The sequence below is a fragment of the Mandrillus leucophaeus genome, unplaced genomic scaffold (genome assembly GCF_000951045.1).
Source record: "Mandrillus leucophaeus isolate KB7577 unplaced genomic scaffold, Mleu.le_1.0 Scaffold62, whole genome shotgun sequence".
Lineage (NCBI taxonomy): Eukaryota > Metazoa > Chordata > Mammalia > Primates > Cercopithecidae > Mandrillus > Mandrillus leucophaeus.
Genome location: NW_012106697.1, coordinates 6,375,524 through 6,397,832, shown reverse-complemented (window position 1 = coordinate 6,397,832; position 22,309 = coordinate 6,375,524). Strand labels below are relative to the sequence as shown.

At 40.7% G+C, this 22,309-nt stretch overlaps 1 protein-coding gene across 7 annotated transcripts in view; it reads left to right on the top strand.

Annotated features, from left to right (window-relative positions):
• Positions 1 to 22,309, top strand: part of SORBS2 (sorbin and SH3 domain containing 2) — a 403,159-nt gene that overhangs the window by 149,779 nt on the left and 231,071 nt on the right. For 2 of the 7 annotated variants that reach the window (XM_012000195.1, XM_012000197.1), the window contains exon 1: positions 14,768 to 15,600. The exons of 2 other annotated variants lie outside the window; for them this stretch is intronic. The gene's annotated coding sequence lies outside the window, so the exon portion shown is untranslated. Of the gene's footprint in view, positions 1 to 14,142; positions 14,320 to 14,767; positions 15,601 to 16,165; positions 16,333 to 16,375; positions 16,519 to 22,309 lie in introns of those variants that run through there. 3 more of the 7 variants (XM_012000188.1, XM_012000194.1, XM_012000196.1) reach the window with 3 other exon arrangements.

Here is a 22,309-nt window from a genome sequence, read left to right as displayed (position 1 = left end):
ATGGTGGTGATGATGATGATGGTGGAGGTGGTGATGATGATGATGGAGGTGATGATGATGGAGGTGATGATGATGATGGAGGTGGTGATGATGATGATGGTGGTGATGATGATGATGGAGGTGATGATGATGGTGGTGGTGATGATGATGATGATGGAGGTGATGATGATGATATAGTCAGGGGTGGGGTACAGTGGTAGCAGTAGAGGAGGAAAACCACTGCATTTCATTTGCATTGTCCTTTATACTAGCAAGTAAAAAGATTCATTTGATCCTCGTAATAGCTTGGATTGGGCAGAGGCCTAAATCACTCCCAATCTACAAATAAAATAACTGAGGGACATAAAGTCAGGAATTTGCTCATGGTCACATAATTAGGGATCAATTTTACAGTAAATCCTGTCTTCTGATTCCCATTTTCCTGTTATTTCACCTGATGACAGTGCCGTATACATCACAAGTCAGTAAAGCATTTGTTGAATAAATTAGTGTGATTTCATTGGCCCCTTCCCCTTCCATTTTTTTCCTACTGACCCAGTGGATCAGGGGAAAAAAAGAGAAAAAAACAGTATGCATTGATGGTGCTGATTTTGCAAGGTAATCATGATTTCAGATATCCTGAAGTACGTCTTGCAGTGCATTTGCATATCCTCACCAGCTCCCAGGACCAACTTGTTCTGTTTAGAGACCAGGATGACTTGTTTATGAATAATGCACAGGGCAAAGAAAAATGAAAAGATTCATAAGACAACTCAAGAAAGATTTCCATGACATGCTGCTAGGCTCTGCTCAGGTCCTGGATTTGCGTTGATCGTAGACCAGGGTAGCCTGAATAACAGGTAGAAGTGGTTGATGAGTGTAGGTACCTCAGATAGGTGAGGGTGCCCGAGGGGCCACTCTGAGTGACAACGTTTCCACCTAGTCCTCAATATGAAGAAAAACTGAGGAGAAAATCCCCCTACTTCTGCAGAGCACGTGAGCTCTGAGGGATGTTGGTTACGATATAAATGCATTGATGTGGCAAAATGAATTTTAAAATATTTTGTCTGAGTCCACATTTGATGAGGTGTCGCTGATTAAAATGTGGCTGACTGAAATGATGCTTCTCCACTTAGATTTTGCTTGAATGGAGTTCTTGTTTGGCTTGGTAAGCTACGGACTCTAAATGCTTTCAGACCAGCTTGTTTAGCCACAGAAAGACTCCCCGGGGTGACCTGGGATGGTTCACTTCGTAGGAGTCTCAGGTGAAGATAGTCTATAGCCACCGAGTGAGGAAGTCTTGAGCAACTAGGTCATTGCAACCAAGAAAATCAAAACCATTCTTCTTTTCTTCACAGTGGACTTAGGCCCAATGTAAAGAACATCTGGAAACAACAACTGTTTCATTAAACTCAGGAGCGACTGTGTAGTTAGATTTTCAAGTGGTAGTGCTGCTAATCAAGTCATCTAGCCTCTAGATCATGGTAATGCGTTCTCCCCTCCCACAGGCCTGTACACAGGACCTGAGAACAACAAAAAACATAATACCATTATTCCGAGATACAGGAACTATCACAAAAATGATCAAAATGATTTATCCTAGATCAATAGCAGAAAGAAAAATAACAAAAATGCTGGGAACATCACCATTTCCTTCTGATCGACTTTCAGGAATCTGATCCAAATAAAACAAACAGGAGTTTCCACATTTACAGACAATTCATTAAAACAGTGCTGAAGTAAGAAATTCTACATAGTATTAAAATCAGGCGATTCTTTAACCTTGGAAGTCATACATTTTTTAAGCCTAATTTCTCATCTGTCAAATAAAAATAATTCCTGCTTGGCAGGTTTTCTATAAGGAACAGATTTAATATTTCTAAAATTTGTAGCTAGTGCCTGGCACATAGTAATCTGCTAAATAAATTACATTGACTGTTATTACACTGTTTTGAAATTATAAATGATACTTGGTACAGAAAAAAACAGAACAAAGTGAACAAATAAATAAAGATGTTCTCCATGTGCCTAATAATTCTCTGAGATTTTAGGCCTTTGAAAGCTGCAATAACTGCTTTAGATGACTGGTGGTCTGAAGCTGCCGCCGGGGCCTGACCTACACCCAGGGGAGGGTGCAGAATCGTGGAGAGCCTGATTAAGAAGCAATGCCTGTATTTGGAGATGCAATGAAAACGCATGTGGTCCTCTCAGAAACTGATGGCTGAAGAGAGCCTGGAAGCCCCCGATCAATCTCAGAAACCATGTGTAGGGATCAGCCTGCCTGCCACCCATGTGGGCCCAGGATGCGCTTTGGCATGAGAGTGTGGGTTGGGAGATGTTACTCTGGAAGATTCTAAAAAGAGCAATCAGTCTGGAGGAGATTTGGTAGAATCTTTTCGACATATTACACCTATCCCTTTTTGTTGTTGTTGATTCAACTTTATAATGGTAGATTCACTCTAAATCCAGCAGAGGACTCTTTCTGCCAATTCAGTAAAAACAAAACAAAGCAAAAAAAGCATCCAGAGATGCAGGTTAATTGATCTTTTCCACCAGCACCCTGGGAATTCCTCGATGTATGAATTGAGTTCAGCTGAGTTGTCCCTGCGTTGGTTTTTCACAGACCCAACTGCACAGGGAGCCACAGTGTTTTCTCAAAAAGCATAATAGCTGCAACCCCGTAACTGCCATGGGTTGAATTGCGTCCTCTCCAAAGATACTTTGAAGTCCTGGCCCAGGACTTGTGAATGTGACCTTATTTGGAAACAGGGTCATTGCAGATGTCACAAGGCAAGATGGGGTCATAGGGATTAAGGTGGGCCCCCATTCAATGACTCCTGTCCATATAAGATAAGAGAAATCTGGACACAGACACACACGGGGAAGATGTGTTTGCAGACGGAGGCGGAGATTGGGGTTACACTGCCACAAGCCCAGTCAGGAAACACCAAGATTGCTGGCAGCAGCCAGGGGCTGGTGAGAAGCAGGGAAGGCACCTCCCCGGAGCCTTGGGAGAGAGCATGGCGCTGCCCACACCTCGTCTGCTGACTTCCGGCCTCCAGGACTGTGAGAAAAATGTCTGTTGTTTGAAGCCACCCAGTTTGGGGTACTTTGCTATGACAGCCCCAGGGAACAAATGCAGTAAGCGTGGCCATTTTAATGCAAAAAATGAGGATCCTGAGATTTAAGTAGGTTGCCCACGATGACCTAACTTGTAAGAGGTTTTCCTACCCTGAGATACGGTATCAGCTGCTATCTTTAAGGTGACTTCTCTTAGTAGCTTCACAGATTCCTGAGATCCAATCAGCTGACTTCTCTGCTGGGCCTTTATATTGAACCACAGACAAACCAGCCTGACTTGTTTATTTAAAACGTTCTGTTTCATGCGTGCATGGCCTTGAAAAAGACCAAATAAAAATCACACATGATGCCGAATTTATTCCGTTCTTCTTTGCTCTTACTATAATTTGTGACTAATAACACCTTTTTTCCTGTCTCATGGAAATTGAGAAGTTTCATAAAACAAGTCTCCATCTTCTCACTGAATGTTTTTTTAATATTCCTCAAAGCTTCCTCCACAGAACATATCAGGAAAACTCAAATCTTTCTTTGACTTTTCATAAAGTCAGTTTACTGTTGCTATTTTTAATAACTGTTTTCTTTCAGAAAATGTGTCAATTCATGGAAGAATATACAAGTAAACCAAAGAAAATTTATATGTAACTCAAGCCCTCATTATTAAGCTTTGTTATTGTTGAGTGTACCTCCTCACTGTCTTTTTCCTATGACTATACATCCAAAATTTTACTTACAAAAATGGAATAGTGCCACCATACCTTTTTATGGGCTTATTGTTGTTGCTGTTTATTTAAAGTATAATGTGAACATTGTAAACCAGAAACGTCTGAGATAGGTCTCAATCAATTTAGAAGCTTATTTTGCCGAGGTTAAGGCCATGCCTGGGAGGCATGCCTTTCTCCAAAGATGGTTTTGAGGGCTTCAGTATTTAAAGGGGAAACGGGGGCTAGAAGGGAAAGAAGGAAGGTGTGGTCACGTCACTGAATCTACTTGTTGCAAGAGAAAAGGAGCAGGCAGGGGAAGAGTCAATACGTAACCCTCTGACACTCCGTAACTTGGCACTTCACATAAGATAAGGCGAACACAGAGTAGCTACCTGTGGAGATATCGAACCTTCTGTCTGTAGCTTCTGCTTAGGAACAAAAGGAAAGGCAGCTTCCTGCATGACTCAGCTTTCAGTTTAATTTTTTCCTTTGGCATCATAAACTGGGGTCTTGAGTTTTTATTTTCCTTTTCTTTAATGCCATAATTGGAAAATTCTAGGTTAAAACGTAAAATCACTATATTCCCAGCGTTCTCAGAACTTTCAGAATGCTGAGCACACTCTGAAACTCTAGGCGAGGGGCATGGTTTGCAGGATTTCCCAACCTTGTTTTGCCTGTGGTGCCCTTGTAGAACAGCCTGTCCTGGAACAGCCTGTGGAAAAGATCATTCTACATAATGACTTTCCAACACTGAGTGTCTCCCCTGGTGTGGATGTGCCACAATCTACTTAGTTAGTCCCTGATCACAGAAGTCAAGTTATTATCATTAATTTTACTTCTTGCATATTTTTTAAAGTTCCCATCGTATTTCTTTTCTAATATCCCAGAAACAATGTCTGTGCCAGGCACATGGCAGTTGTGCCAGCCTTGTCCTATGCACGTCTGTGAAAACTCACTGAATACAAAAACTACTGAAAACAGAAGCCGACACTCACTTCGGAAGCGCTGCTGAGCCGTCTCTCCTGATGTGCTGGGCAGCATTTCCTCCTCTTTGGGGGTCTCAGGATCTTTCGGTTACCAACAAGGAACACAGAGCTCCAGGCTTGTTGGAACGGTGTACGGCCCAGGCCTCCATTTCCACCACTTTTCCTGGTGATCCTGATGCACACCCAACTGGGGAAACACTACATAAAGGATGACTGTCAAACCCTAAATGTGAATGTCATTCAGAAGAGCTGAACCCTGAAGGTGAAGAATTTTAAGAATACTGTAACCAGCTAATTTCACTTCTTTCTTTTTTCTATATACAGAGTGATAGAGGATGAAATTTAATCTCAATACATTTGAAAGATCTCTTCCAACAAATGACTTAAAAAATAACATCGTGTTACAATGTCAATGGCAGCAGTTTTTTTCCTTTTTAGTGGAACATGATAGTGGTACGTCTTATAATTTATGAGTCCTTCATTTTGTTGATACCTCCTCGGGCAGCGAATATGAATACCTTGCACAGGCGAAGGTGTTTGAGAAATGTTGCGTGATAGTGACGAGTGATAAAAGCGGCCAAAACATCAAACCATGTGAATTACTCCATTAAAACGTATTTCCCAGGTAAATGGGTCCTAGAGCTAGTTTTCTAAAATGCAAGAATGGTCACGCCTGTGTTCTTTTTATAACTCTATGGTGGGACTGGGTGTGGTGGCTCACGCCTGTAATCCCAACACTTTGGAAGGCTGAGGCGGGCGGATCACCTGAGGTCAGGAGTTCGAGACCAGCCTGGTTAACATGGTGAACCCCCCGTCTCTACTAAAATTACAAAAATTAGCTGGATGTGGTGGCGCACGCCTGTAATCCCAGCTACTCGGGAGGCTGAGGTAGGAGAATCCCTTGAACCCAGGATGTGGAGGTTGCAGTGAGTGGAGATCAAGCCACTGCACTCCAGCCTAGGAGACAGAGTGAGACTCCATCTCAAAAAAAGAAACAAACAAAAAAACAACTCACTGGTTTGTTATTTCCAGGAAGATAAGGTCCAAAGTTCTTACCACGAAGAACAAGGTGTTTGAGAAAGAGTGACCCATCTACCCTGTCCACCTCACCTCTGCTTCCTGCTGCAACGCAGGCTTCAGTGCCGTTCCACTCTCGGTCTCCCCTGCACTGCCTTTGCTCCCTGTCTCTGTGCGGTCACAGCTGCCACCTCCTCCACCTGGAAGTCCTGTCCCTGGCTTCCCAGGCCGCGAGCTCCTACTCTTCAGCCACTCGGCTCAGCTCGCGTGGGGCCCCTTGGAGAGGCGCGGGACTGTTCGTTTGTTCTCTCTGCTCCCCTTGCTCCCTGGGCATGGGCAAATCACACTGGAACATCACTATTTGATATTCCCTCACGTTTCCCCCACCCGGAAGGTGGGCAGTGCTTTAATCGGACCCTGGATGCGGGTCTTCTTGGGTTAGTTCAGGCTGAAGAAATGCTTGTCGGATTGAATCAAGGGATGGCCTTAATGGGGCAGATAGAATTCGTTCACCTGGGACTCACGTGGCCCCATCATCCACCCGTTTGTTCGTGCGGCACTTCTGTATCCACAGCCCAGGTACGATGCTGAGCCCTGGAAACAGGGTGAAGACAGAACACAAATGATCCCTGCTGTCCTGCAGTTTATAATCTCGCAGGACAGACAGAGATGAAGTAAATAAAAGCACAGGTAGATAAAACCGTGTAGCGTGTGAAGCCCCGGGACTGCCAGGACTCAGCTACTGAAGTCTGAAAGAACAAGGTGGCTCTTTTCTTAAAGGGCCCTCTGTGTCCGCGGAGAGGCTGTCTGCAAGGCCTCCGTCCCTAGGCGCTTCCCTGCAGGGCCCTCTGTGTCTGCGCGCTGCTCCCTGGCCGCTGTCCCCGTCCCTCTGTGGCCTCAGCTCCCTACTCCTTCCCCAGTGCGGGACTGGGGCACAACACGCCCCTCCTCTGAAGGCCAGCCCTGCCCTGGCAGCCCCTTGGTCAATAAAGTCCCCACTAGATTCTATGAAAATGTTAAATGAGGGAAAGAACTGGGGCTACCGAGAGAATAGGAAACTGGTGCCAATTTAAATTAAAGGGTAGGGGAGGACATCAGCCAGGAAGGGAGGCAGGAGGCAGAAGTGAAAAGTTCTCCTGCCGACTGTTCACGCAGCCTTGAGCTGTCCAGGTGAAGTTCCGGGGAATCTGCGATAAGTTCCCACTGGTGACCCTAGCGCCTGCTTCTCCTTTGCCGAAGCCCGCTGCCCCTCACCGTCTAGACCATTCTTTTGGTCAATACATGCATTTGTGTTGCTTTTTGACGCTCTGGTCTATGTCCATCGGATGTTTCCCACAGTATTAGAAGGTCCCAGAGGTCCGTGCCCACCCAGTGCTGCACCATAAATCAAAGATACAAAATTCAAAAAAAATCTAATACCCTTTTATACTAATTAAATGATTTAATTGGCATAGCCACCCTCAGAATTAGGTAATATTATCATCCTTTCTTATTCATGAGGAAACGGAAGCACAAAGAGGTTAGGTAATTTGCATATCACACAGCTAACAAACTGCAGAATATTGGAATCCACACCATTTATTTATTTGTTCCATAGTGAATGAACAAGTATAGTTTGAGATACTGATATGAAACCAGTATAAGGAGAGATGGCAATGCTTTGAGTCTGTGCTGAGAAGATAAGCACAGTGGCTGGATAGACGAGGACACCCCCATGTAGGAATGAAGAACGGGTGCTTCCTCAACCCACCGAGTCAGCCTGGGTGATCCCTGCACTGACAGGTAACCAGCCACGACTAAAGGCTCACTGACAATGTCAAGAAATGAGATAGTACTTTCTTTGTACCCAGGCTGACACGAGCTGGCAGAGGCAGCTTGTTGTCTATCCACTCCCTATTATCAATTTGTTTCTCAATGGTAGAACACTGATTTACCTGGGACCACTAGGCGTCCAGCTGAAAAGACCACATTTTTGTGACTTACTTATCACTCAGGATGCAATGAGGTATCAGCAGAAGTGCTGGGTGGGAGGTGGGGAAAAGCTCTTTCAAAGAGGTCAACTCCAGTGGAAAATGTGCCCCTTGGCTCTCTATCTCCTTTTCTTGCCTGGAACATGGACCTGATGGCTGGAGCACAAGTAGCCATTCTGGGCTACAATGATTCTTGAGGATAGAAACCAGTTTCAAAAGATGGCAGAACAGAGGGTAGGAGCTGTAGTCCTGATAATCATGAGGCCAGTTTTCTACTAGCCTTGAACTCCTTATTTCTCACTCCTTTAAGTGAGAGAAAAATATACCTGTCTTGTGTAAGCCCTGTTATTTGAGCTTTCTCTTCTCTGCAGCCAATCCTAATCTTGTGATAAGACTTTCTCATGTGTTACCAAAAATTGAAACACAACTTGGGTTTATTTCCAATCGTTGGAAGCAAACCGTGTCTTTAATGAAGGAAAAATATAGGAAAGAGTCCACACACCAAGAGAATAACGGGTCCTAGAGGCAGCTCAGGTATCAGCTCAGACAATTTTTTTAAATCCACCTTTATGCCGATAGGAAAGTTGTTTGTGAAATGATTTTTCATGCTACTTTAAACCTCACAAGGAATGTTTCTTTTTTCTTTTTTCTTTGTTTTTTTTTTTGTTTTTTTTTTTTTGAGACGGAGTCTCGCTCTGTCGCCCAGGCTGGAGTGCAGTGACACAATCTTGGCTCACTGCAAGCTCCACCTCCCAAGTTCAAGCCATTCTCCTGCCTCAGCCTCCCGAGTAGCTGGAACTACAGGCACCCACCACCATGCCCAGCTAATTTTTTGTATTTTTAGTAGAGACAGGGTTTCACCGTGTTAGCCAGGATGGTCTCGATCTCCTGACCTCTCACAAGGAATGTTTCTAAAGTTAATTGTCTTCCTTTGATGCCAGAAATGTCCAGAAGAATGTTCTCAGTTCAAGGCACTGATCCAGCAATTAGGATGCCAGAGTCTGACTTTTAAAAACATAGGCGGCCGGGCGCGGTGGCTCATGCCTGTAATCCCAGCACTTTGGGAGGGAGAGGCAGGTGGATCACAAGGTCAGGAGATCAAGACCATCCTGGCTAACACGGTGAAACTCTGTTTCTACTGAAAACACAAAAACTTAGCTGGGCATTGTGGCATGCCCCTGTAATCCCAGCTACTTGGGAGGCTGAGGCAGGAGAATCGCTTGAACCCAGGAGGCGGAGATTGCAGTGAGCCAAGATTGGGCCTCTGTGCTCCAGCCTGGGTGACACAGCGAGACACTGCCTCAAAAACAAACAAAGAAACAAACACATAGGCACTGAATTCTGACCTGGGTAGGCTTAGTAAGATAATTAGCATTCTGGGTTATAGCTCCCAGCCAATATTCTGCAAGCACGCGTAGTTTATTTTTCCTACCTGCGCATACTCTCACTGGTAGACCCTTAACTGAGCATCTACTATTTCCAGTGTGGATTTGGGGATTTTTGTTTTTCAACAATATTTTCCACTTGGTATTGGACCATTGGATTCTAAAACGTGTACCTGATTGTATTAATACATCACTCAGGCCCATCTTATTATCTTGATCAATGAATCTTACTGAACATGTGCTTCAGAAGCTCTTCTAGAGGACACAAGGTGACCCTCTAATTTTCACTTCTCTGAGATTTGCGCATTTGGCAGCTGAGAGCTTTAGCATGAGCCTCTTCAGAGTTTACAGAAGCTGCCCAGTTTCACCCAGCACCTCGTAATTTGTTTCAGTGGCTCAGGTGAAACCAGAAGCATTTGTTTTAAAATCCTTCTTGCCAGGTTTTGTTTGCTGAGCCTGGTGTGTTTCGTTACTAATTCAATAATGCCATGACGGCAGAGCCCGGTGCTTTTTCTGTACTGGGTTTGGTGGCAAGTTGCCCGGAAGTACCTGGGGGCCACTGCTGCCGCAGGACACAATGCTAAGTGGGAAAGGTCATGGGAGATACACTCTATTAATGTGGTCAGAGTGCCTCTCCAAGAACAAAGCATGGCCCCTCACAGGAGCGTGAAAGCAGCCAGCCCTCTCTTTCCAGGTCGCTTTTTAAGCTTATCATTATGAAGTATAAACAGTCAAATTCCTTGGGAGCAAGTGCAGTCTTTTCTGTGTTGCTTGCAGAATCTCGCACACTGCAGGTTTAATAGAAGCCAGGAGTACTTTTCTTTAGCCACACCTAGATGTATCTGTGTTTTGGGATTGGTTTGCAGAGTTGTGGGAGGGGGTTAATTGTGGGCTGTTTTTTTTTTTTTTTTCTTTTGTTATTATTGGATAACACCATTATTTTTTCCCCACCTCGTACTGGCACATATTAACACACATTTTAAGATAAAGTAGTTCCTGTAAGCTGCTGCAGTCATAGTCATTTGCAAACCCAAAGCTTGATAAACCTGAAATATTTAAAACAATGTTGTTATTATTAGCCAGTGAAGACCGAGCTCTCCAGACTTAGGACTACCTGAAACTTCTTCCTGTACCTCTTGCCACATTTTCCTTGTTCCTCTTAACCTAGAGAGTATACAGAACTTCTAGGGGGTTCTAGTAACTGCTAATGGGCTACACACAGTACTTTTGTGTTAATATGTTTGGCTTTCTCTCCAGCTTTTTAAACAGTTTTGTATTGCTGGTGTTTACATTCCTATCATTTGCCCTCTGGCAAGGTTTTGTTCTTCTATAATCATTTTCTCATTTTAAATTCATTTGACTAGTGAATTTCCAAAAACCCCCAACTCTGCTGGGTTTATTTTGCTTTTGGGCACCTCTGATTTATAAAGATCATTCTGGCTACTGATCAGGGTCATACTTCTTCAGGAGATATGAAGGCATTTGATAAGTAGCCTGTGGGTCAGTCTGCTTTCCAGTGTATATTTCTTGCTGTTGGAATCATAGAAATAAATCCAATTTGCTTAATTGAGATACTTCAATCCTCCTCCTAAGTCAGTTGTCACATTTCCCATCAATGTTCTATTTTGACATTGTTCATATCGTTGTGAGAGTAACTAAATATGCAAGGTTTAGGAATAACCTTTGGGATATTCTATTTTATTTGTTTTAGGAATTAGAAAATTCAATCTAAGCTTTATAAAAGTCTTTGCTACCTCATAAACAAACCATGCTTAAATTCCAGTCTCTAAGTGAAGTCATACAGCATGTTTCTTTGTTGTGCCAGGGACCAGATCCTTTGGTGGGTCCTAGCTGTGGAGTCTGCAGGAGCAGATGTGACCAGAGAAGAACCTAGTGCTTCAAGCAGTGTTGATTTTGTTGAATTAAGGAAACAGACTAATACGGGTTTCAAAATAGGAACCAGAGGATAAATGGTTTAAGAACACAATACAGGGAAGCAGTACATGTAGGGAAATAGCAAACTTACTTCAAGAAAGTGCAAAATGTTTCCAATACTCTCTACCAAATTAGCCTCCTCATGATAACAATAATAGTAGTAATCACTTTAGTTACTCCATCACTTATCAACTTCTTTAGTTTCAACTCTGATAAATAGTTATGTCCCCATCAAGTAATCTTAACCTTAACTCTGTGTCTGTTCTAAATGCTATTTTTATTCTCATTGTATTTCATTTTTTAAAACTTTGTATCTTGAAAACAAAAAACAATCAAACTTATAGAAAAGTGGAGATAAGAGTGAAATAAACTGAAAATATTCTCACTTAAGATTCATCAGGTGTTAGCATTTTGCACATTTGTGTTTGCCTTCCATAGATGATAGACAAATGATAGATAGGTAGATTGATTGATTGATGTGTAGGTGTGCATATGGAATAACATAAAATAGAAGCTAGATAAATAGATAGCGCTCTCTCTCCATTTATATGTGTGTGTGTGTGTGTGTGTGTATACTATTAGAGCATATATATGTGTGTGTATATGTATTCTCTGATAGTATTGTCTTTGTTTGAAAATCCTTCTAAACAAATATTTGTTTTAGAAAATCATATTATGGTGTGGTATTCTATGCTTTCATACTGAACATAATTTCTGAATGCAGATTTTCACACACATTCTGTATTTTCATTTCATAATAAAAACCAAAAGAACTAGCATTGTGAATTATAGAGCTCCCTTTATATGTCAGTGGATGTCTTAATAACCTTCAATAATATCACAAATTTAATTATAGTGTTTAAATATATGAAAAATACCTTTATGACCATGTTGTTTAAAATTTCACACTAAGGCAATCTCAATAGAGAAGACAGGCAAAAGCTATGAACAGAAAATTGACAGAAGAGGGAACCCCGAAAACCATCGAAAATGAAAAGATGTTCAATTTGTCAGTAATTAGAGAAACACAAATTAAAACAATAGTGAGCTATTACTCTGCACCTATTATGTTAGCAAAATTTTAAAACTAGATAATGCCAAGTGTCCTTGTCATATCTGATTGGACCAAGGCACAGGGCAGCCCACATATAAAGCTGCTGGCCACATAGGTGGGATCTCATTTGACTCAGAAAGATGGGCTGGAAAAATCATATTTGTCTCTTGGAAATCTGTATTTAGCTCATTTTAAAACAAACACGTTCGGAAGGAGAATAAACATCAGGGACCCGGGCTAGGCAGGGCCTGAGGCCAGAGCAATGCCAATGGGCCTCAGTGCACCAAGTTACAAGGGGAGGGGCTTTGAGCAGGCAAAGGAGCCAAGAGCTTTTGGAAGCACAGAGCTGCGGCAGAGTGATGTGTGAAGACCAGTAGAGATGCCGACAGACATACCACGGGGCAAAGAGCGGAAAGGGATTCGTCTCCGTTCCTGCCGGCTTCCCAGTTCTGGTTCAGGGATGCCTGGGGATTTCCAGTTCTCTTTGGAGGAGCAGTAATTGGAGGTATAGGGGAGGAGGAGATACAAGAAAAAGGATGAAGGCCTTCGAAATTCCAAAGGAAAATGACTTCAGAGATTTGTTTGTTTGTTTGTTTTGCTACTAAAAACAGAGACAGTCTCCCTCTGTTGCCAAGCTGGAGTGCAGTAGCGTGATCTCAGCTCACTGCAGCCTTGACCTCCCAGGCTCAAGCAATCCTCCTGCCTCAGCCTCCCGAGTAGCTGGGACCACAGGCGTGCACCACCATGTCTGGCTAATTGTTTGTTTGTTTGATTTTTTTTTTTTGTAGAGATGGGGTCTGTTGCCCAGGCTAGTCTCAAAATACTGAGCTCAAGTGATCCACCTGCCTCAGCCTCCCAAAGTGCTGGGAGTAAAGGTGTGAGCCATGGTCAGAGATTCTTATACCTTGCCAACCAATCAATTAAGTGTGAAGGTATAAAGACATTTTCAGAGATACAATGAAAAGAAAAGCCACCCTAAAACATCAAATGCACCTAGAGTTTTCTTGATATCCTTTTGTAACATGCCAGCATTTTGTCAAAATCACTTAAGTTCTTCTGAAGTGATAAGTCAACAAATGGGTGATATTGAAAAGTGAATTAAAACACAGATTTCACACCAGCCAGTCATCAGTCCCTATTCATACAGTGTTGTAGGTCCTCATTCAAAGGCATTGAGAAATTAGAATATTCCAAGCATGGAGGGCAAAGAAGACATGGACCAGATTGGCTTTCGGAGAGTAGACAGAGCAGTCTGGGAGTCAGACATGAAAGGAGAACTGCTAAGAAGTCCCAGGGCGTGACAAGGCCTGTAATAGCAGAGGTGGACCCCAGTACAGGGGAGGCACAGAAGAGGTCGCTCAGACTCCACCTGGGAGAGTCACTAGCGAGGTGGTCAGTGTGGGCCAGGTGTTGGAAGATAAAAGGGGAGGCAGATTGGGATGGAGGTTAAAGGTGCTGGGGCGAGGAACAGTCAGATTGAGAAGCTTTTTAATAGTAGCAGCATCTGCAGGGCAAGGAAGCGTAAAATGGTATGTAATTCAGGATTCTGAAATGTGGGCAGTGAAGAGTAGAATGGGAGGCTGAGGGTGAAGGCAGGGGGCACGGTCAGCAACAGCAAATGCAAAATAACTTCAGGGAAGGGAACTTCCGTGAAAAAAGGTAGGCTGAATGGAGGCGATCCTAAGCAAGCGGTGAGGACTCTCCCGAGCAGGAAAGCACCATCCACTTGTCTTGCATGGATATGCTGACCCTGGGTGGCCCAGACCTACCTAATGTCAATCGGGTTGGGGAGGAAGGAGAGCGGGCATCCCCAAATCTACATCCACAGGATTCCTACGCAGCCAAAATTTGGGAATTAATACTGAAGGCAGGAGTGTTAACATGGGTAGGGAAACGCAATACTAACAGAATCCTAAATCAATGACTACTTAGCAAATAGAACATCTGTATTTACAAGTCCAAAGTGTTAACATAACTATTTCAAACAGATTGCTAGAAACAAAAATAAATGGGACAGTGCCTTGGAAATATATCAGATAGAATATGACTGGTGAGACAGTCCTGAAAAAGAAGACAAGGCTGGGGGTTTTGTAGAAGATTGAAATTGTTCATGACATTAATCATCGTCAATTCCCAGAGGGGGTGAAATTTTATGAACGGGTGGAATGTGATCCATCTTACTAAGGAAGTAAAACTATTCTTGCCTTGAAGGCAATGTTTAAAGTCAAAGAATTTTTAATTAGGTTCGGAGTTTTTAAAAAGAATTTTTAATTTACAAATGAGATTGAGTTAAAGAATCATTTTCTGCAGCAGAAACAATAGGATTTTTTTAAAAATCTATTTTAAATTGCATAAAAAGCATCTTAAAGTAATCAGATAAGTTGAGCCATAAGTAAATGGATATTTAAAGATCTTATTAAAATATTCTACCTGATTTAGTTATTATTCTGACCCTCTATAGCAATTCTCAGAGTGTTGTTTCAATTAAATGGCTCTAAGATTATCATTTAAAAACAAAAAGTGTAACTGTCCGATTTGCAGCTCTCCACACTCACCCTGACTGGAAGGCGGGGCTTGTTTGACAATGCTTCCAGTTAGGGTCTCTTAAGTGATTTGCATGTTATTAACCTGGATAGCCACTAATAGGGCTTCGCTTCCTCGATTTCATACACAGCCCTGGCTCATATAAAAAAGAGTTCTTCCGGAGAGCGGAAAAATCAGAGCACTTCCACTATCGGTGAAATGTGTAGAAAGATAGCAGAAGCTACCCTCCTCAAAAAAATGATGAGTTTGATGAAAAGAAATTAACAAGCTGTGTGGGTGTGCGGCACATGATCAGCCATGCTTGCTAAGTCTGTCTGTTGGTTGTTGCTATGGCTACGAAAAGCCAGTGGAACCCAATGAGCTGTCTGCAGCAGTGCTGAGAGGACCAGCCATTTTACTTATGGAAAACAGTGTGGCATATTCTGCTGAGCTTCACCCTGGAAGAAGCCTCTTTTATACATCTCTTCAGGGAAGAGAGAAGCAATGGGCATGTTAGTATACAATGATCACAGCCACGCAGGCCTGCAAGCTGCCGTTTGGACAGGCTGTTGACTGCTGTTCCAATTAGCTGATTGGAGAACGTGGAATGCAGAGTGATAATGCTGCGTATCTGCTATCAGGCAGCAGCACAGGTTTTTGTCTTGGGAAGGCAAGCTTTCCCTGCAATATTATCTCAGCAGCTCCCTAGCTGCTTACCCTGAAAACGAGGGATCCAAACGGAGGGTGTTGCCCTCTGCTAAGGCTGGTCCTGTGCGTGGTTGTAGCATATGAGCGGCAGGTCTGAAAAAGCAGGTGTGTGCTGGGACGGGCACTGGACTGGAACGCAGGCGGACGCTCTCGGGTTTACCTGCTTCCTGTTAACAGATTGTGGGCTCCCAGGGCATATGTCTGCACGCTGAGGCCGAGGCGGAGAAGGGGCTTCCTGGGCATCCCACCACACTGACAGAGGTAAGCTTTTTTGACCTTTTTGAAGGCACAGCATAAAAATAACTGGGGCAAAACTTGGCCTGAAAGATTTACATTGATTGTGTGATTTGGATTTACCAAACAAACATACACAGACACACGCACACACAAGGCACACACATTTCTAGAAAATAGTATCAGAGACATAGAGTGGTTTCAATGAATTTTGGTTCTAGCAATTGGAAGATAAAAAACATTACCGATATGCTTTGGGGTGTAAAACCAGTGTTTGCTGTTTGAACAGACTACGATAGCTTGTTCTGAACCGTCTTCACAGCCAACAACATTTCTCACTTGTGAACAATGGATTCTTTTGTGACCTGGACTTTGACTTGTATTCAGAGAACTACATGAAAAAGCAGTGGCACATAAATTGTGAAGCATTTCTTTTTAAGCTTCGTAAATGATTTATTTAACTCTTAACACACCTATGTACACATTTAAATTAAAGAATGCTGTTCTCTATGTAGGTCATAATAGCCAGTGGATTTTGTACTTGCTTACCCTGGACTGAGTGTCCTGGTGTCCTGTTTGATTTAGCTGGGGTAGTTGTAAAGCAAACAGTGTAGGTATTGGACGCTGTTCACACCTCCTTCCCGAGTATCTGCATGCCTTGCTGGCCCAGAGCACAAGACCCCTATTGTGCTCCCCCGGCTCAGAATCCAAGGAAAGAAAGGAAGCGAAGTCTGTGCATTGAGTTGTAGGACAGCTGAGGTATGTGGCAGTAAAACTTCTTTTCTTGCACAATTTTTCTCACAAGCAGATAGGTTTCAGAGAGAGTGAAACCAAAAATACCACACACCTCATACAAATGTGCGCTCATACTTGCAGCAAATGTTTGCTGTCAGTTGCTTCATAATAACAGCACAGACCCTGAATTGCAGGAGGAATTGCCTTGTAGTGAGTATTTCCTTGATTTATAGTCTCTTAGGAACAAAGCTATTACTGTGGATTGAAACTGGTCAGTCAAATCAAAATCCCTGGTAAGGAAATGACCAAGTAAGGATCAGATTCTGTTTCAGCAAACATTTCAGCTTTACCCAAGTCAGTTCTTTTGTTATTTTGTTGTTTTGTTACCAAAAATGTCAGATCACTTATAATACTATTGAAATTATTTAATAAAAATGTTTGGTTGAAAACTTTGAATAAAACCCCTGTCTCCAAAAGATGGAATCTACCACGAAATTTAAAATAAGTAGTAACTGAGATCTACTTCTAAGAAGTTTGTTTTTATTTGCTACCTTTTTCCTCAAAAATCTGGATGACACGAGAGTCTCTTTAGAATTTTAAGTATAATTTTCACTGATAGATATGAGCATGAACCACCTGGTTCACAGATGTAGCAATGTTAGTATGTCCTAAGATAAGAGAGTACTAAAGCATAGGAAAATAGTTTTCAAAACTTTTGTTCTAAATGTCAAAATAGTCAAACTATAAAGATACAGACTAAGAATCTCAGTGGAGCGAACCACGTTCAAATGTTTAATGATAAGTGTATGCCTATGTGGGTCATAGGGGATAAAATGGTGACATGACGGCCTTGTACTTCGTTATGTTTAACATTCAAAGGAAAACTAAATGAACAGACTTAATTCTGAGTCCAATTCTATGAGTAAAAATATCAACTAAGTAAGTGATTCTATATGAGCTGAATGAAAGGTAGAGAAAATCTCTCTCCAGTTTAATTTCCTTCAAAGCTTTGCATTGCCAGAGGATTCCTTAGAATTGACACAGTGCAAAGACCTGCAGCAAGCACCTGATTTCCTATTAATTTTTCTTGGGGGAGCCTTTAGAAGAATGAGGTGTAGAAATATCCAGGGCACACCTGACTGCTGTGTCTGTTGCCTTGATGGTGGCACCAGGTGAGACAAGATCCTTAGCCCATGGGAAGAATGGCACACACTTTATTCTTGTGCAATTTCTTTCCTATGTTTGTATCCTTTTAAGATGACTTGCTATAAAAAGATGAGCATTTTAAGTTCAATTCTGCATAGCGCATCTACATGGTTAATAATTCAACAATGAGAACCAGATTCAGAGACATAATCTCTATCTTTCAAGACTTAGCACCTTTGCTTATGGCTATTTTTAGACTCTTATTTTCTGCCACTTTCCAACTCTTCTGCTGGCAATATCAAATATTCCGGAATTTCCAAAACACACTGTATCAGACTTTTTTTTTTTTTTTTGCAAATGCAATGCCCCCTGAAGAGTCATTTCCTTTAAATCTCCCCTGCAGTGACAGCTGCTTTCATACGCCCTTCAAGTCCAGCTCAGACATCCCCCCACAAACTGTCCCCCACCCTGTTTGGCTGTATCTGAATCTTACTTCTAACTTTCTGTCTACTGCACCATATTGCATTTGTCTCTGTTCACAGCCTTCCAGAGCTTTCCTGGCCTCTAATTCTAAAGTACTTTGTCCCATGTCCAGAATTTGGCATTCAGACATTGTACTGGTAACTTCAGACTTCAATATTTTCCTGTTAGTTACTGTAAATATACACTTGACCTAGAAATAAAGTCCTAATACTGCCTTTTATCAAAGAAACTCAAAACATTTGAAAAACAATGAGGCTGTCATTTTTCTGCTTTAAAAATATGACTTCAGGACCCCAATTTCATGAAAGCTACAACTGTCCTATAATAGATCCAAATTTCCTGAGGGAAAATTTTACAATGTATGTTTTAAACAAAACAACTTGAATGTTTTAGTATATGGATAATAGTATTTTTCTATCCATAGCTATTATAAAATGTATAGAAAAATCCCTATTACAAATTTGTTGTGGAATCAGACTATTAGAACTAATGCTGAATTGATGATGATTAGCAGCCGATTATAATGTAAGACACTTACGAAGTTGTTTTTCATGCTGAAACCAGGAGAAAGTAAAGGTCGTGAACTGGAAAGAGATTAAATAATTGAAACGAAGTCTACAATAGCAGCATTTCTTTTAATGTTCCTAAATAAACTAAAAGGTGACTGGAAATCACTGGTTATGTTATACTAGTTATGTTACCCTACAACTTGAGTACCTGGGTGAGGGAGCGAATATTCTCTTAGTGTCACACTTGACATAGATATAGGTTTGGTTATAGATACTTCCTACCCTCTGTTCCATATTAGATAACATTATTATTATTTTTTAAATAAGCCTGATTTCAGTAGCCTTCTTATGAAAAAGCTACCACAATCAAAAATAAAAATGTACCCATAATTTTATGAAGAAGTTATACGTAATTCCTTGTCTTTAAGATATCTGTGTTGAAAGCAAAAGTTCTAATTAATACTGTATGAATTTTTGCATATAAAGTAGAACTGATGAGGAAGTTTAAAATGTCCTGATATTTAGAATGAGAAAGTGAAATATTTAGGAAATTATTTAAATTCATATTTCTAGACATTATGGCATTCATTCCAGCATTGAGTTTTCCAATAAAAGTAAGATAAATAGCAATTCTTAATTATCATGCTGTCCTTTAAAGCTTTATTTTGGCTATCTTCCAGCTGATTTTAGTGTACAGCATGCTATAATTAAATAATAGCTAAAGTTGGAATTGGTTCTATTCATCTTAAGGACTAATCATGTTTAATCAATTATTTTAAATTGTATATAGTAATTAGATTTCAGAAACCATGGTTTTGTAATATGCCTGGACTGTTTCTAACATTTTCTATTTTAAGTCACTCACAACGTTTTTAAAGGCCTCAGTTATGTCTAACTACATTGATAGCGTAATGAAATGAGTTGCACTTGGATTTTATAAAGAAGAGTTGTGATATATGATTGTGTTAGATAACTTTCTGCAAGTTCCTCAAACTAACAATTTAATTATGGATATGCTTATTAAATTCTAAACTGCTACTGTCAAGTGGAAAAATACAGATAAACATGTTTTCAAAATATGTTTTTCTGTATTATTTCTGAAAAATTCAAGATGTGCATGTAGTTAAAAGGAAACCCTTCTGTAACTATTGAGTTCTGAATATTGGCAAATAAGAATTTCAGCTTAAGTTCAATTAAGATGATATTTGCTGAATAAATGACAGGCAACCAGCAAAGACAGGTTTTTCTTTTGGTGTTTTGCAGCGTAATATATCCATAGGGAGCACTACCACACTTCACTACACCCTGGCCTTCAAAACTGAAATCTACTAGTTTACCAAGTAGGAATTTTGGCCAAAAACAGCAGTGGTTTCCTCTTCCCTATACAGGTGAGGCTTGCATAAATTCAGCACTAAATTCTGTTCCTTCGAGAAGCATGATTTGATCAAAAATTCAGAAAGCTTTCACTTTCCTGAATCCAATCAAGGGTCTTACTTTCAAAGAAAACTTTCCCACCTCAAAAACACAAAAACAAAACAAAAAAGAAAGAAAACAAAAAGCCCTGGTAATGTTCTCATTATAGTTTCTAATTTATCTTTATATATTCATATTATAATTTAGGGAAATTTATTTGTAATAAAGAACGTTAGTTGAAAGTCTCAGTGATTTTTTTTTCTGCTCATTTATACTGTTGCCTGCTTATTAAATTTTTGATTTTTAAAATTCAATTAGAAATTCAGTTTTTCTCTCTTCCCTCTGAGATGTTTTCCCAGTGCTTAAATTACAAATCTTATAATGAATTATATCCTCTGCTTTGCATGGGAGCGTTCATCCAATCCATTATTAGAAATAATACTTCTTTTCCGGTTCCTTGTCCTAGTACATTTTTTCTGGAATAGTTGAACTTGAGGACAGGGGCAACATACACCTGTCAGGTTCCAAATCTTCTGATGGTCTATTCAATTCAGCATCCCTCCGAGACTAATATAGCTGCAAGGATCAGCTGCAAGGAGTCCAATGAACTATAGCAAAAATAGGCTTCTAGCCAAGAGCTGTGCCACTTGTGAAGATCCTATAAGAAAGAGTACAAGCATGGGATGCTGTGAAGAATGGCAAGTGTTTTAAATGCACAGAAAAAAAAAAAATACATTCAAATGAGATTGTAGCTATGTTGGAGAAAATTTATTAGTAGAAATGTTCATGCTAGTCTCCTGTAAACAGAATCCCTGTACTTACTTCCCGCCGAGGACAGCTAGCTTCTTGGAGGCACTGAGTCCTCTGAAGAGGTGACACCACAGAGGCCACAGCCTGGCTGGCGGAGACACACTTCATTAAGCCTTGGGCTGCACGGAGAATCCTCTTGCACCTATTGAGAGGAGTCAGTGACTTCTGCCTCATTGGGTCTTTTTAATACCAGATCTTTATGCTTCATACAGGTGGCCTACACTTTATACCACCAAACAATGAGAGTTTAAGAAAGCGACACTCGGCTGCTTAAAGTGAGCCTTCTTGGTAGATTATCAAGATGCCTTTACACCTAATTATTTCAGTTCTCTGTGCTAAAGTTAACAAGGGAAAGGAGATTAGATAACAATAACCTCCGCTGTTCTTGTGCTAACTGTGTCATCTGGTGCAGGGTTTGAGCGCTTTCCAAAACACGTACATTTAACCTGTCAGATGTATTCTTGCACTATAGTAAATACTATGTGTTTTAATTTGCTCAATATCTCAAAATCCAGGTTTCACAATTTCTATAGCATAGTATTACTAGTAGTTAAGATGAAAATGGTGTAACTACTTGGTTGCTCTGCTACAGTGTGAATAGACCGGTGTTGTTTGATGTACCTAGAGCACCAGACTTAAACCAGTTTACGCAAAGGGAGGTCAGGAAAGTGGTGAATGGCAAGAGAATGGAAAAAGGTACAGGTTACTTCTGCAGAACAAAAGTTACAGGGAAAATCAACTCGCTTTAGAATGGCAGCCGGAACAGACAGGCCCTCAGCAAACAGGTCAACATACTGCCTATTCAGTCAGTATTTGATGAATGAATGAATGGCTTACAGCAATCAGATCTTCCCCAGTGTTGTGCTCATGCTAACACAAGATTAGAAAATGCTCTTTGAATTTAGAGATAAAGTGACAATTCAGACATTTTTCTGATTTTTTTTTAAATCATAAAACAAAGGAGGAGAAAAAACACATGAAAATTTTTAAAAGGCTATTATTAAAAATATATAGATATATAGTCTCCCTGGTGAGAAGCACTATACTTTAATAATTATATAAGACAGAAATATTACCAGAAGCACAGATAAAGCTCAAATGCCACACATCATATAGTGAATAATTCAGAAGAGAAGAAAAACTGATTTCTAATCTCTACTTTTTTTAAAGCCTCTTGGTACCGTCACATTCATCAAGAAATATAATCAACCTAAAGAGTTAAAATTTTCTTTTTTAAAATAAGAAAGAAAAGTTTAAATCCAGAGTTGTAAAATTGAAGATCTTTATTTTAAGGCTTTAGAATATAGTTGAACAGAGAGTTCAAGATAGAAAGAGGTATCAGTCTGGGAAGATCTTTTCAAGTTAAAAAAACCATAGAAGCTGCAAGACCTTATATAGTCAATCAAAATATCTGCTTCTGATTTAACTCAAGAAAACAATAGAAACCTATTAACTAGTTTCAATCAACTATGCAAAAGATTATTCAAAAAAATGTTCAATTTGTTCACTCCAAAGGATATTGATAATAATAATAATTTACATAGATTTTACTCTGTACTAGCTACTATCCCAAGAGTTTTATGTATATTAACTTTTAATGAAAAATCTGGAAAATCACAAAATCTACAATACCAAATACT